The following is a 15,106-nucleotide window of genomic DNA, read 5'->3' on the forward strand; positions in this document are numbered from 1 at the left end:
TATAGATCTTCTAGAGATTATATTACTAATTCCAATTGTGATTATAAGTTAAGTAACTCAAATATACTTGGTGATTCCAATGGTTATTTTGGATAACATGTTTGTCTGAACATAGCAGCACCACTTTGCTTTTAAGTAGACAAAGAAAGTAGTTTGGTGCTGGAGAGCGGTACTGTTAATATTTACCCCCATTAATTTACTGGTACCAATTCCTTGGCAGAATGTAGAAGTGTCTGCATAGTCATGAAACGTCCTCCAAATAGTAACGAAATCTTCCTTGAATGACACCCTTCTGACTTAGAAAAACAGAAAACACAATGATAATGGGGTGTAGTTTAGTCTTAGATACACAATGCCTGATAAAAGTTAGGACCATCATAGCTGAACGACTTCGATTATAGATTTACCTAATTGGGGTTGCTAGAGGGTGAGGCCAAGCAACACCAACGGCAGCAATAACTGTTATTTCTCAAGTTATTGTCCCTGGAGGGATATTTATCGCTCATTTTTATCTTTTATGGTGGAGCACCTCCCTAAAAGGTTTGGTAGAACCAAGTGACCACACTGCTTACCTTTTTTCAGTCTGCTACTTATTTTGTCGGTCTCTTTTGCCGAACCGCTGTTATGGGGATGTAAGCAAACACGAACACCCTCCCCTATATATAGACTCTCTCTTCTTACTCCTACAGACTCTCTCTCTCTCTTCTCTCTCTCTCTCTGTTTAGCGACTGTCAAACTAATACATTCCATGTAGATGTCCACTTGTTTGGAACTCGAAAATGTCGATGAGGGGTTGACCGGAGGGAAAAGTGTTTACCGTCTGCCTTTTTCACTGTACAACCTCTTACGCCACATCTATCAGCCTGGGGAACATTGCCTGCTTAACCGCTTTAAAAGAGGAAGTTGGGGCAAATAATCTTGTCTACTATAGGCACAAAGCCTGAAATTTTGGGGGAGGGGACTAGTCGATTATATCGATCCTAGTGTTTCATTGCACTTAATTTATTGACCCCGATATGATGAAAGGCAAAGCCGATCTCGGCGGAATTTGAACTCAGAATGTAAGAACGAACGAAATACCGCTAAGCATTTCACCCGGCGCGCTAACGATTCTGCCAGCTCGCCGCCTTATGTTCTTGTAATGATTTTACAAGAACATTACTGTTCTTGTACTGTCCTCATTGGACGCTCTTGGGGCAAATAATAGTTCTTCCCCCATTACGTTCCTATTTCAAATTTCACTGATACTGAATTTTCCTTTCATACTCTTGGATCCTATACAATGCAGTTCTGGGGTCGATATAGTCGAATGTTTCAATCTCAGAGTAGTAGTAGTAGTAGTAGTAGTGTAGTAGTAGTAGTAGTAGTTAGTAGTAGTAGTAGTAGTAGTGGTTTGAGGGCACGTGGCTTAGTGGTTAGGGTATTGGGCTCGTGATCGTAAGGTCGTGAGTTCAATTCCTGGCGGCGCGTTGTGTCCTTGAGCAAGACACTTTATTTCACGTTGCTCCAGTCCACTCAGCTGCCAAAAATGAGTAGTACCTGCATTTCGAAAGGGCCAGCCTTGTCACACTCTGTGTCACGCTGAGTCTCTCCGAGAACTACGTTAAGGGTACACGTGTCTGTGGAGTACTCAGCCACTTGCACGTTAATTTCACGAGCAGGCTGTTCCGTTGATCGTATCAGTTGGAACCCTCGTCGTCGTAACCGATGGAGTGTTCTCCCCAGTAGTAGTAGTAGTAGTAGTAGTAGTAGTAGTAGTAGTGGTGGTGGTGGTAGTAGTAGTAGTAGTAGTAGTAGTAGTAGTAGTGGTGGTGGCGGCGGTGGTGGTAGTAGTAGTAGTAGTAGTAGTATAGTAGTAGTAGTAGTGGTGGTGATGGTGGTGGTGGTGGTGGTGGTGGTGGTGGTGGTGGTGGTAATAGTAGTAGTAGTAGCTGCAGCAGCAGCAGCAGCAGCAGCAGCAGCAGTAGTAGTAGTATAGTAGTAGTAGTAGTAGTAGTAGTAGTAGTAGTAGTAGTAGTAGTATAAGCATCGATAAAAGTAAGTTATGCGTCTACAGAATTGTCATCGTCGTCGTCATCATTGTCGTCATCATCATCATCATCATCATCATCATCATACTGATTTATCGTTACTGTCAAAACTTCTCATTCACATCCAGTCTCATCAACTTTTCTCTTGTCATTCTTAATTATAATTTATTATACCACTATAACTACTGTTGCTGTTGATAATACGGCTATCCATGCTGCTGCTTGCTTCTACTACTGCTGCTGCTGCTACTACTACGACTATTACTTCTATCTGCACCACAACCAACAGCACCATACGTCTTAATCTATATAGATAGGCAAATAGACAGACAGACAGACAGACAGACAACCAGATAGATACATGCATACATTCATGCATACATATATATATACATACATACATACATACATACATACATACATACATGTGTACATACATACGTACATACATACATACGTACATATCTACGTACATACATACATACATTCATACATACATACATGTATTTATTACATGTATATATATACACACACATGTATGTATGTATGTGCGTATGTATATATGTACGTATGTATACACGCATACCCACACACACACATACACATATACACAGTTATATATATGAGACTAACAGCACGTTATTTTGTAAAATAATTTCATTTCTCTTCAATAACGTATCTTTTGAACTATAAAAGAACACGTGACCCTCTCAGTATTGGTCATTTGACATGTCCTATATATACTGCATTACACAAGTAGTGTGTGTGTGTGTGCGTGTATGTGTGTTGTCTGTGAGCGTGTATGCGTGTGTGTGCGCGTGTGCGTGTGCGTGCGTGCACTTATAGAAACAACCCTCGAAGCAGTATTCGGATTAAAGGAGACTCAGTCACCTGTGACGTGTTTATTTGTTCTGTGATCCAGATCAGTAAATATAATCAGACAGTAAGCCAGCTAGCTACACTTGCAGGAGATGTTCACTCCAGTCCTGCTACCGGTACTTTGCTTATGTTTACACATTCTTTCAGTGGATATTCTTTATCTGATTAGAAACTCGGGAAAATTTTAATCTAAAGGTGAGCTGTTCGTTTATCCGTATATTTACGTATCTATATATTTAATATATCTGCATAGTATTTCTGTATTCATTTTGTGAATGTACAACTGATTATTACAGTTGATATCTGTGTAAAACTGAGCGTTGTTTACCTAAATTCTAGAAATAAACCAAACAGTAATTTCCTAAATATTACTACCTAAAATTATCGGGATCTTTTCGGTTCGATCGACAGTTTTTTCTAGCGGTGTCATATGAAATTGTCACCCATTATTATAACCCAAGTATCGATCTATTGCATTTCAATCTGTTTTAGGGTTAGGGGTGGGGGGAAGGGTATCTTTTTTCTTCAGAAATGTAAATAAACCCAATCTGTTTCTTAAACGAGGGACATATACATACGGCACAGAATGTTGTTTACCTCAATAAACGTCAGTGATTGATTGAAATTGCAGAAATTGAAGAAAGAAAAAAAACAACAAATATCTTACAAACTATAGAATTTTCTCAATAAAGCCAAGAGATAAAGATGTTTTATAAACACATTCTACCAGTATACGAAGTTAAAATTTTTTTAGTTACCTAGAAATTATGTTAAAAACTGCCGTTCAAACCGAAAAGATCCCATTGTCGGCCTTAAAATAATATTCAAGTAAATGATGACAGCGATATTACTTCTAAATAAAATGTACCGACAATGGGTCATCGAGGGTAACTCTGTTGAGCCACTAGAGTAGCTGAAAATAGTAGTTAAATCTCGCTCAAGTATTTCTTTAAAATACAGAAAGACAAATTTGTTGTAGTCCAAGGTGATCTGATCTGTGAATGGTTGCAACTGGGATATCTTTGATCATAGGTACGTTCTGTCAGAACCGGACTTAGGCTAAACAGCAACGTCAACGAAAATATTTCAAGGTAATCGAAGCATGAGCTGGAACGGAAAATATAAAAGATGATCTTTATATTATCAGCTTAAAAAAAAAAGGCCTGACTGGAAATGTAATCCAGAGTAAACTATCCCCGGCAAAAAAGAAATGGTGATTGTTAGAGCTTATCTCGGTAGACCTAGGACTAAGCAATAGCAACAGCAGCAAAAACAGTGGAGGCGCAATGACCCAGTGGTTAGGGAAGCGGACTCGCGGTCGGAGGATCGCGGTTTCGATTCCCAGACTGGGCGTTGTGTGTTTATTGAGCGAAAACACCTAAAGCTCCACGAGGCTCCGGCAGGGGCTGGTGGCGAGCCTTGTTGTACTCTTTCGCTCCAACTTTCTCTCACTCTTTCTTCCTGATTCTTGTCCCCGACTTCCTACGCAACCGCTGAGCCCTGGATGCGCATTCATCCATCCGTCGATGCTCTCGGTGTCGGGGGTTGACCTGCTTTCTCTTCTGCAGGTCTTACGAATAGCAAAGGACCACGGTTCGGACCGCTCGGACCTGACTGCTCAACAGCAACAACAACAACAGCAGCAACAACAACAATAGTAGTGGGAGAATCTATGCGCATACTCCACCTTCTTGAATTCTTCAATAACCGCCAAATGAGCTACGGTATCAGAATGTCGTAGTTCATTGCTTTAAAACCCAAATCACTCACTGGATATTGTAATCTCTGATCTAAAAAAAATATGAGATGGTCATGTCAGAAGAACTTTTGAACAAACAACTACTAAATCAGGTATTGTAGTGGCTATTGCAGTTACTGTTGTTGTTGTTGTTATTGTTGCTTAGAAGATTTATATATTTATATACTTTTTTAAGCCAATACTATAAGATCTGAAGGTGATTTAGCAGGTGTTTCCACTGGATCTGGTGACCTCATTGACGCACCCTCCAGTTGATACACGCTGTTCTATGCCGGACATAATGTCTTCTGGTTTATTTGTTTCTCCTAATTATGATAGGAGTTCAAATGGAATGTGGGGTTCATTTAACCCTTCACATCTCCCACTAGGTATTGATTAACCATTAACTAAAACAGGCACGTATTTACGATCGCAAAGAAACGAGTCATTTTGCCCTGACAGTTTTACGATAGTGCAAATAATTCAGCTAAGCCAGAGTCGTGAAGCTATTTTTATTTTTAAAAAAAGGATTGATTATTTGCAAATTTTTTCTTCTTGCCTTGGTTATTTGTAAATAATTTGTTTATATAGCGTTGATTACTGTCATTTAGTGGGCAGAATCGTTAGCACGCTGGGCGAAATGCTTAGCGGTATTTCGTCTGACGTTACGTTCTGAGTTCGAATTCCGCCGAGGTCAACTTTGACTTTCATCCTTTCGGAGTCGATAAATTAAGTACCAGTTGCACACTGGGGTCGATGTGATCGACTTGATCCCTTTGTCTGTCCTTGTTTGTCCCCTCTGTGTTTAGCTCCTTGTGGGTAATAAAGAAATATATATTTAATATTGTTGCAGTCGATGGTCGAGCAGTTGGCGTGGAAGGAATCTGAATATTTAATCTATTATTTCGCTTTCAGTTTTTATGTCTTGTCACTTTGACTTGAAAGGGTCGAAGACTTAGCTTAATCCGTACCTCCTTCCACTGCCGATAGAATGAATACCAGCAATACTCTTGGGTTGATATTTTATGACTGAGTGAACAGCAGAATCGAGTTTTTGATTCATGAACGAATAGTCCAACACTTTGTTTAGTCAGTCACCCATTGTATAACTGGTACTCGTTCCATAAACGATGGATGTAAATCTGGTTTAAGGCCATCCGGTTTTATATGTTTTCTGTCTCTGGGACAGAACACACTACAGTTACTCTTTTCTTTTAAGTATGAGCTGAAGTAATACATCGTGAAACATGATCTTCCGGAACAGATGATTTATGTATGGGTAGTAGGAACTAAATTATCTGGAACAAATGATGTACCGGGACAGATGATTTATATATAAGCTGTAGTAACTACATCAAGTGGAACAAATGGTGCTCCGGGACATGATTTATAAATGGATAGTAGTAGCTATATCATCTGGAACGAATCGTTTTCTGGAGCAGATTATTTATATATGGGCATTAGTAGCTTCATCATATAGAACAGAACATTTTAATCAGACTTTATCAGTAGGCGTAGGAGTGGCTGTGTGGTAAGTAGCTTGCTTACCGACCACATGGTTCAGGTTCAGTCCCACTACATGGCACCTTGGGCAAGTGTCTTCTACTATAGCCTCGGGCCAACCAAAGCCTTGTGAATGGATTTGGTAGACGGAAACTGAAAGAAGCCCGTCGTATATATGTATATGTATGTATGTGTGTGTATGTGTTGTGCTTGTCTGTGTTTGTCCTCCCAATATCGCTTGACAACCGATGCTGGTGTGTTTACGTCCCCGTAACTTAGCGATTCTGCATAAGAGACCGATAGAATAAGTACTAGGCTTACAAAGAATAAGTCCTGTGGTTGATTTTCTCGACTAAAGGTGGTGCTCCAGTACGGCCACAGTCAAATGACTGAAACAAGTAAAAGAGTAAAGTAACTGCTCGTGAGATGTGTTTATGATGGTTTATCTCTATGGCTCCTATTCAAGATGAAAGTTTATCTCTAATACGTTCCAAACCAAATAACCGGACATAAATACTGTCTTTAATGCAATTTCTTGCAAGCCATGGGACATACCTGTCAGTCCGATACAATTAGGATATAATCTACACAATACCAATTTCGGACCGAGTATTACGAGAAATCTTACTTTTATGGCTTAGTTTGAGGAGAAAGATAGCTTCTCACTGAAGGTGTGGGGAAGGACAAACAATCCCAACTCAGGAGGTATCTTCACACTGGGGATCTAGTCTGAATACTTACAACAGGACGAACCCTGCTGAAGGTACACATGAATATAGTGATGATGCTAAACTGGGTGACAATTTAGCTCTACTAACAAAAAGTAATAACAGTCCCTCTGACGGACTTCCACGTAATTTCTGTCTAAGCAATTGAACTAGCAAAGCTTAATTTGAACCAAGGTTAGCTTATACAACAAAAAAATATATATCTGAAGTTCCTTTTGTCAGTGATTCCTTCCGAGTTCGTTAAGTTCTATGATTCTCAACGTGTATTGTTTTAGAAAGATATTTCCTGAAAAGATATGCAGGATATTCCTTGGAAATTTGGTCGGAATTCTTAAAATGTTCATCATGCTTGAATCTGTTGTACTTTATTTTGCCCATTTATGAACCTATAAATGGACTTCCATTAATGTTATCCACGAATTCATTTGGGAGACTTTGGTATTCCTCCTTCTTGCGACAAGAATAAACGAAAAGATTTCTCGGTTAATTAGATTGTAAAGTGAAGTTTAAATGCACCGAGCTAATAGTGAATAATGGTTAAGTTAGTGTAAAGGCGCATGACCTAATGGTTATGGTGTTGCACTTACGACCGCAAAGTCGTGGTTTCGACTCCCAGACCAGGCAGCGTGTTGTATTCTTGAACAGAGCACTTCATTTCGCGTTGCCCAATTCGCTCAGCTGTAAATAAGGAACATTGAAATGGACAAGAGTCCGGTTCAGAGGAAATGATGTGATCTTTGCTACTTATACTAATACGCCATAGGAAACAAATAACTGACCCTATGAGTCTAAGTACTCGTAAACAGCAATGTCTAGGAGACTTCCCCTTTATCTTTTTAATGTGAACATTGTCACTACAAGGGGCATAAAATCATCTGATTAGGAAAAATATTTGCGATGAAGTAAAAATAACGTTAGTCAATGATTAAAATTATTTCTAGATTTTCCTGAAGTACGGGAGACAACTCCGTACATGTTTTAGTCGTATTGAACCAACTTGAAATCAGTGCACTAATACAACGTTTGTTATAGTCATCACAATTCGCTTGAAGAGGTAAATAAACACGGATAACGTGATTTCGTTATCAGAGAAATGCTGTTATAATTTTTCTGAGTCAAAGATCCGGACATTTTATTGCAGGTGTACAAAGCATTTAGCTTATTAGGGAAAAAGTACGCATTCAGCAAACTACATTATTTTATAAATGTAAATGTCACCTTTACTACTTGAGTCAAGATGCTTTTAAAGATGTTGATTGATTTAAGTCATGCACGAATGAGCGTGGTTGCTAGCAGCAGTATCCATAGCAACTTCTACCTCATGCGGCACACTTATATAGAATTATAATCAAACCTGGCTTCTAATGGAATTCAATGCCGTTGCTGCTGGTCTTACCATAGTAGTAGTAGTAGTAGTAGTAGTAGTAGTAGTAGTAGTAGTAGTAGTAGTAGCAGCAGCAGCAGCAGTAGTGGTAGTAGTAGCAGCAGCTGTAGTAGTAGTAGTAGTAGTAGTAGTAGTAGTAGCAGCAGCAGCAGCATAAGCAGAAGCAACAGTAATAGTAGTAGTGTAGTAGTAGTAGTAGTAGTAGTAGTAGTAGAAATAGTAGTAGTAGTAGTAGCAGCAGCAGTAGTAGTAATAGTAGTAGCAGAAGCAGCAGCAGCAGCTGTAGTAGTAGTAGTAGTAGTAGTAGCAGCAGTAGTAGTAATAGTAGTAGCAGAAGCAGCAGCAGCAGTAATAGTAGTAGTAGTATAGTAGTAGTAGCAGAAGCAACAGTAGTAGTAGTAGTGGTAGTAGTAGTAGTAGTAGTAGTAGTAGTAGTAGTAGTAGTAGTATAGTAGTAGTAGTAGTAGTAGTAGCAGCAGTAGTAGTAGTAGTAATAGTAGTAGCAGAAGCAGCAGCAGCTGTAGTAGTAGTAGTAGTAGTAGTAGCAGCAGCAGTAGTAGTAATAGTAGCAGCAGCAGCAGTAGTAGTAGTAGTAGTAGTAGTAGTAATAGTAGCAGCAGCAGCAGGTGCAGCAGCAGTAGTAGTAGTAGTAGTAGTAGTAGATGCAGCAGCAGCAGCAGCAGTAGTAGTAGTCGTAGTAGTAGTAGTAGTAGTAGTAGTAGTAGTAGTAGTCATTGATGTTGCTGCTGATGCTGATACTGTTGCTACTGTTGCTGCTTAGTTTCAAGTCGGTTATAATAATATTTTTCCTCGGTATGTTATGCCTTAGACTAATTTCTCCTATGATGTGTGTTTTCCCATTTATAAGACAGCATTATTATTTATGTGGATTTCACTGCTAATCTTATCAGATCGAACGGCCAAGTACTGACTTTCCTTATAGCAGTCTTTGTTGTTGTTGTTACTTATTCCATGTTAACCCTTATCGAACAAGCTTATAATCAAAGGCATTTCCATATACAACATTCCGTATGACAATCCCGTCTTTTCTCGACCTAGCCTTAAGCAATGCACACTTCCGTCGATAAAACGGGAGTGTTATTTGCAGAAGATTTAGCTGATATGAATTTGTATAGGAATTTGCTTAAACAAATGTAAATAGAAACGGGAACGGCTGTATTTCTATTTCTAAGTTATGGTAACTTCTTTAAATCTTGATATCAGTATGAATCAACAGTTATTGTTAGCCTCTGGAACTCTGATTTAAAAGCATTCCAACCACGACTATCACGTTTTTTTTTCAAACCATAGTATATCTAGGATTATACTTAGAGTGTTCTTTGTGTTTATAGCTTAGGGTGTAGATCAGATATATGTCTATTATCATTCATCTTTTAGTTGTTTCAACCACCAGACTGCGACCATACTGAGGCAGTACCTTGGAATGCTTTTCGTTGACCTCAGTTCTTATTTGTAAAGTCTGATACTTATTCTGTCGGTTCTTTCACCGAACCGCTAGAATACGAGGAGGTAAACAAACCAATAACGGTTAACAATCGGGAGGGGTGGACAAACCCAAAGACACACACACATACAGACATGCACACATATATATATTTCTTTACTGCCCACAAGGGGCTAAACATAGAGGGGACAAACAAGGACAGACAAAAGGATTAAGTCGATTACATCGACCCCAGTGCGAAACTGCTACTTTATTTATCGACCCCGAAAGGATGAAATGCAAAGTTGACCTCGGCGGAATTTGAACTCAGAACGTAACTACAGACGAAATACGGCAACGCATTTTGCCCGGCGTGCTAACGTTTCTGCCAGCTCGTCGCCTTTTAACATGCACACATATATACATATATGACGGGATTCCACACAGTTTCCGTCTCCCAAATTCACTCATAAAGCATTGGACGGACCAGGGTTATGCTAGAAGATATTTGCCCATTGTGCTAAGCAATGGAGCTGAAGTTGGCACCGGGTAGTTGCAAAGCGATCTTCTAAGTCACGCAGTAATGCCTGCGACTGAAAAACAACTGAAGGGAATACTTTCAGTAGAAAGTAATACCTATGTTTCTGGCCAGTAATAATTCGCATAAGCAAAAATAATAAGAAAATTGCAGCAGAACTGCGTGATATTGGTGTCAGACGTGACATACAGCTCATTATATAATTTGTTTTATTCGTTTCTTCCGTTTTATTTTGACATGCGCATTGCATTTTTACTGTTCCGTTTTACGAATTCAGTCTGCACATACACATTGCGTGTTCATACTTCTCTTTCCGGTTCCTACTCGCAACTGTTTATAGATCTCAACCATCTCACGAACATGTGATCATGAGGAATGCATCACGCTCCGATGGTTGTGAAAATAGGAAGCTTAGTATACTGATGAAATCAAATTAAGTGAAACATAATGTCCATAGTTCTACCTCCACTGTCAAAAAAAAATCAGACTATTCTTCACTAAGCATATAAAGTAACATGAAATTATCGCTCTTCTCTTTGAGAATCGTTAACAAATCCCGCTAGTTTTTGCTTCCTTTCGCCAACTTAAAACTTAATAAATTAAACATACATTGTGTACAGCATTCAATATATCACTTTTCAACTTGATTATTCAAAATAATATGCCTTGCCCTTTTGCGTTACTTACCTTAGCTCTCACATATCTTTATCTCTGTCTGTGCGTCTGTCTCTCTCTCTCTCTTTCTCTATTTATTTGTTTCAGTCATTTGACTGCGGCCATGTTGGAGCACCACCTTTTAGTCGAACAAATCGATCCAGGACATATTTTTTGTAAGTCTAGTACTTAGTCTATGGATCTCTGCCGAACCGCTAAGTTACGAGGACGTAAACACACCAGCACCTGTTATCAAGCGGTGATGGGAGACAAAAACAGACACAAAGACACACACACGTAGATATATGCATAACAGCGTAGGCTCGAAATGTAAAAGACTTTTTGACTTTCTCGAGCGTCAATCTAATACTCCTGTCTTCGTTTTTTGTTTTTCTATTTCTATTTCAACTATATATATATATATATATATATATAATATATATATATATATATATATATATATATATAACATGTGACAATTAGTTAGTTGTCATAATAAAGCTCAGAGTTTCGGATACCGGGCTGAAGTCTGCTACTGCATCTCATCAGTTATTAAGACAAAACGCTATGAAACACCGTTGAATAAAGGGAAATTACTCCAATAGGCATGGTGAAAGTAATACTTCATTCATAGAATCCGCATACGCACACATACACACACACACACACATGTATGCATATATATCTATATACATACAAACACACGCGTGTATATATGCTTACAAACACACATATATACATATATGTCTACGCAAACACGCACATACACACGTATATATACATACCCATGCACGCATCACTACACTCATATACATATCTATATACGCACATACACTTACATACGCGGATATACAAAACGTAGTCTATATACACATGCTCATACATATGCGGATAGACGTATATACAAATAAAAACACATACTCAACAAACATAAACCGTAAAACATTCACATTTGCCGCAAAACTTGAATATACAAATGAGTTATATATGTATATACACAAATACACCCTCCTTTCTGCCAAACACATCTACACCTGCAGATATATAAACGTATATACATACATGAATGTATGAAAGAAGAAGACAAGTACAACAGGTAGAGTCTTGCACTTGTATATATACAATTATTCGTACACATGTATATATGCACGCACATATACATTAGGTATATACTACACGCGTATAAGTTACACAATTATAAAGGGTGAAAAATAATATACAGAAAATTATATAAAGTAATAAAATATATATAAATATATAAGAGATGTTAAGACATATGAAAGGCATGTACGTGGACATAATATAAAAAAAGCAGCTGCTATCTGTGATCTTGGGGAGGGTCCAAAACGTAGCAAAAGTTTGGCCATATGTGGACATGACCCAAAAAGTTTAGTTCTTGAATTTAGACATGTAGCGAGGTCTAAAGAACTTTTGCAGATATGCCATCTTTCCATATCGCAAAGACCGTATTTCCACTGCCGTTGGTGTAAGGCTTACACTTGGCCACGATCTTCCAGGGAATCGTATAGCTGACACCTTTTTCTTTTAAGGATTATATATAACTGAATAATTTGGTTGTTTTCCTTTCATCCCAGTGTCTGAAGCTTAAGGTGTGATTGTTGAATCTGGCTTTAAAATTTCCCTATGTGAGACCCACATATTTCTTCGACGAAACTATGTCATTAGAGGGTGTAGAGTCTACGGTAGCTTCATAAATGATGGCCTCGGTCATACAAGCTCCATTTAGCGGGCATAAATTTTTAACTCTGCAGGAACAGCCGACTCTAAAACCACAAAAAACCACGATCTTTTAGCTCTAAAAGATAGCGGTTTTAGCGAGGAAATAACCTATACATTAGTCCAGTAAAAAAGAAATGGAAAAATAGGAATAGGAAAATTATCTGGTTCACACCACCTTACTCATCCGAAGTGACCTTTAATATAGGTAGATATTTCTTATCCCTTATAGATTGACATTTCCCAATCAATCATAATTATAGAAGCTCTTTAATAGGCACAACTTAAAAATTAGCTTTAGTTCTACTACTAACTTTAAAAATATAATTGCACACAACTAACAAAAACAGCAAAAGGAAGCATTGAAGGGCTTAGTGGAGCAAATCGATCCCAGTTCTTACTTTTAAGTCCAGTACTTATTCTATCAGATTCCTCTAAGTTACGAGAACGTAAACAAACCAACACCGGTTATCAAACGATTGGGGGGGGTAAACAGAAAGTTACACACATGCATATACATATAAGTCATTGATTGGCAACAGAATAGGAATTACGTTACCAATATACACCTACATACATACATACATACAGACAGACAGACATATAGACAGATAGACAGACAGACAGATAGACAGATACAGATAGATAGATAGATAGATAGATAGATAGATAGATAGATAGATAGATAGACAGACAGACAGACAGACAGACAGACAGACAGATAGATAGATAGATAGATAGATATAGATAGATAGATAGATAGATAGATAGATAGATAGATAGATAGATAGATAATAGCCACCAAGCAGTGTGTAGGCATAAGCAAATTTTGGGTTAGTTGAAATTGCAGTGCCTTTTAGGAGTTGAAATATATCACAAACATATTTTAATTAAGTTATGTATATATATATGGTTGTGGTGTGTGTGTGTGTGTGGTGTGTAGTGTGTGTGTGTGTGTGTGGGTGTGTGTGTGTCTGTATGTGTGTGTGTGTGTGTGTGTATGAAAAAACAAGTCAAGATAGAAAATGCTAAAATAATTTTATAAAGAACATTTCAGTACCGGTTTCGGTCATTTGAGACATTTTCAACTGTAACAATTAAAAAATTAAACTTAGAAAAATTAAAAGCAAAGTTTTTTTTAAATAATATTTGTATAGTTTTCAAATATAAGTGGCATTTTCCTTGTTTCTGCCTTTCTCTGTCTCTCTTGTTTACTCTTGTGGGTTTAAGGTCCATGTGAATTCTTGGTAGGGACGAAGAAGAAGAAAGAGGAGGAGGAGGGGGAGAAGGGGAGGGAGAATTGGGGATTGCCTTGATTGTCGTTGGTCAGTGGTTGCTAGCAGTTCCTGCTGTTCAATTCATGAAATATTTCTATTGAAAGGTTTGTTTATAGAATTTGCGTAGGTGTTATACTAAAAAGCATTAGTGATAAAGTTAGGAAGAAGAGGGGAGAGAGAAGAAGATGAAGATGATGATGACGATGACGATGATGATAATGATGATGATGATGAAGAAGAGGAAGAAGAAGAAGACGAAAAAGAAGAAGAAGTTGATGACAGTGACGATAATGATGATGATGATGATGATGATGATATGATGAAGAGAAGAGAAGGGAGAAAATGAGTGCGTGGAAGTAATGGAATGCTGGATGACTTAAAGTTGGCATGTTGTGGGTTATAGCTGTGATTGGGGCTGATTTTTAATGGATTCTTAGGAATGTAATATTTGCGTGTGTATCTGTGTTATTCTAAAGCTGAGGTGGATATATCGTTTGTCGTAGATGCGTTCAGAAGGGGCCTGTATTTTGTAATAAAGAGAGTTTCTTTACTTATTCGTTGGTTCGAGGTTGTATCCCCTGAATTGGTAAAGGGGAAAAATCCTGAAGCTTGGAGTTTTGTTGTTGGCGCAAATATCTATGTGTTGGCTGAATGCTATTTTTCTGTTTTGGGGAATTTTTATCTGGGATCTGTGCAGGGCCATTCTTTTACGTAAACTATTTTTTGTATGGCCTATGTATTGCTCTTGACACCCAGACCAGGTTAGTGTGTATTTCAGATTCTCCGAAGCACATGTGAAGTTGCTTTTCATTGTGAACCGTTGTCCCTGTTTGATATATAATATATATATATATGTGTGTGTGTGTGTGTGTGTGTGTGTATGTATATGTATATATACAATGGACTTCTACACTGTTTCTGTCTACTAAATTCAATGACAAGGCATTGGTTGACAAGGGGCTATAATAGAAGACCCTTTCCCACGAGGATGTGCAGAGAGACTGAACACAAAATTATTTCGCTACAAAACGTGCTTCTTAACCACACCTGCCATTTTAATTTTATTTATTTATTTATTTATTTATTTATTATTACTTTATTTTCTAGTTAGTTTTGTTTCGTATTCTGTATTATAAATTTAAAAATTGGTTGTGGCACGGGTCCGAATACAAAACGTTGAGATCTAAAAGCTAA

General features: G+C 38.1%; 1 protein-coding gene across 2 annotated transcripts in view; it reads left to right on the top strand.

Annotated features, from left to right (window-relative positions):
• Positions 1–2,944: 2,944 nt before the first annotated feature.
• LOC115213291 (protein ANKUB1-like) overlaps positions 2,945–15,106 on the top strand; it is a 56,834-nt gene continuing 44,672 nt past the window's right edge. The window contains exon 1 of one of the 2 annotated variants that reach the window (XM_036504140.1): positions 2,945–3,104. The gene's annotated coding sequence lies outside the window, so the exon portion shown is untranslated. Of the gene's footprint in view, positions 3,105–4,580; positions 4,761–15,106 lie in introns of those variants that run through there. The other variant, XM_036504141.1, reaches the window with a different exon arrangement.

Source organism: Octopus sinensis, linkage group LG6, assembly GCF_006345805.1.
Source record: "Octopus sinensis linkage group LG6, ASM634580v1, whole genome shotgun sequence".
Lineage (NCBI taxonomy): Eukaryota > Metazoa > Mollusca > Cephalopoda > Octopoda > Octopodidae > Octopus > Octopus sinensis.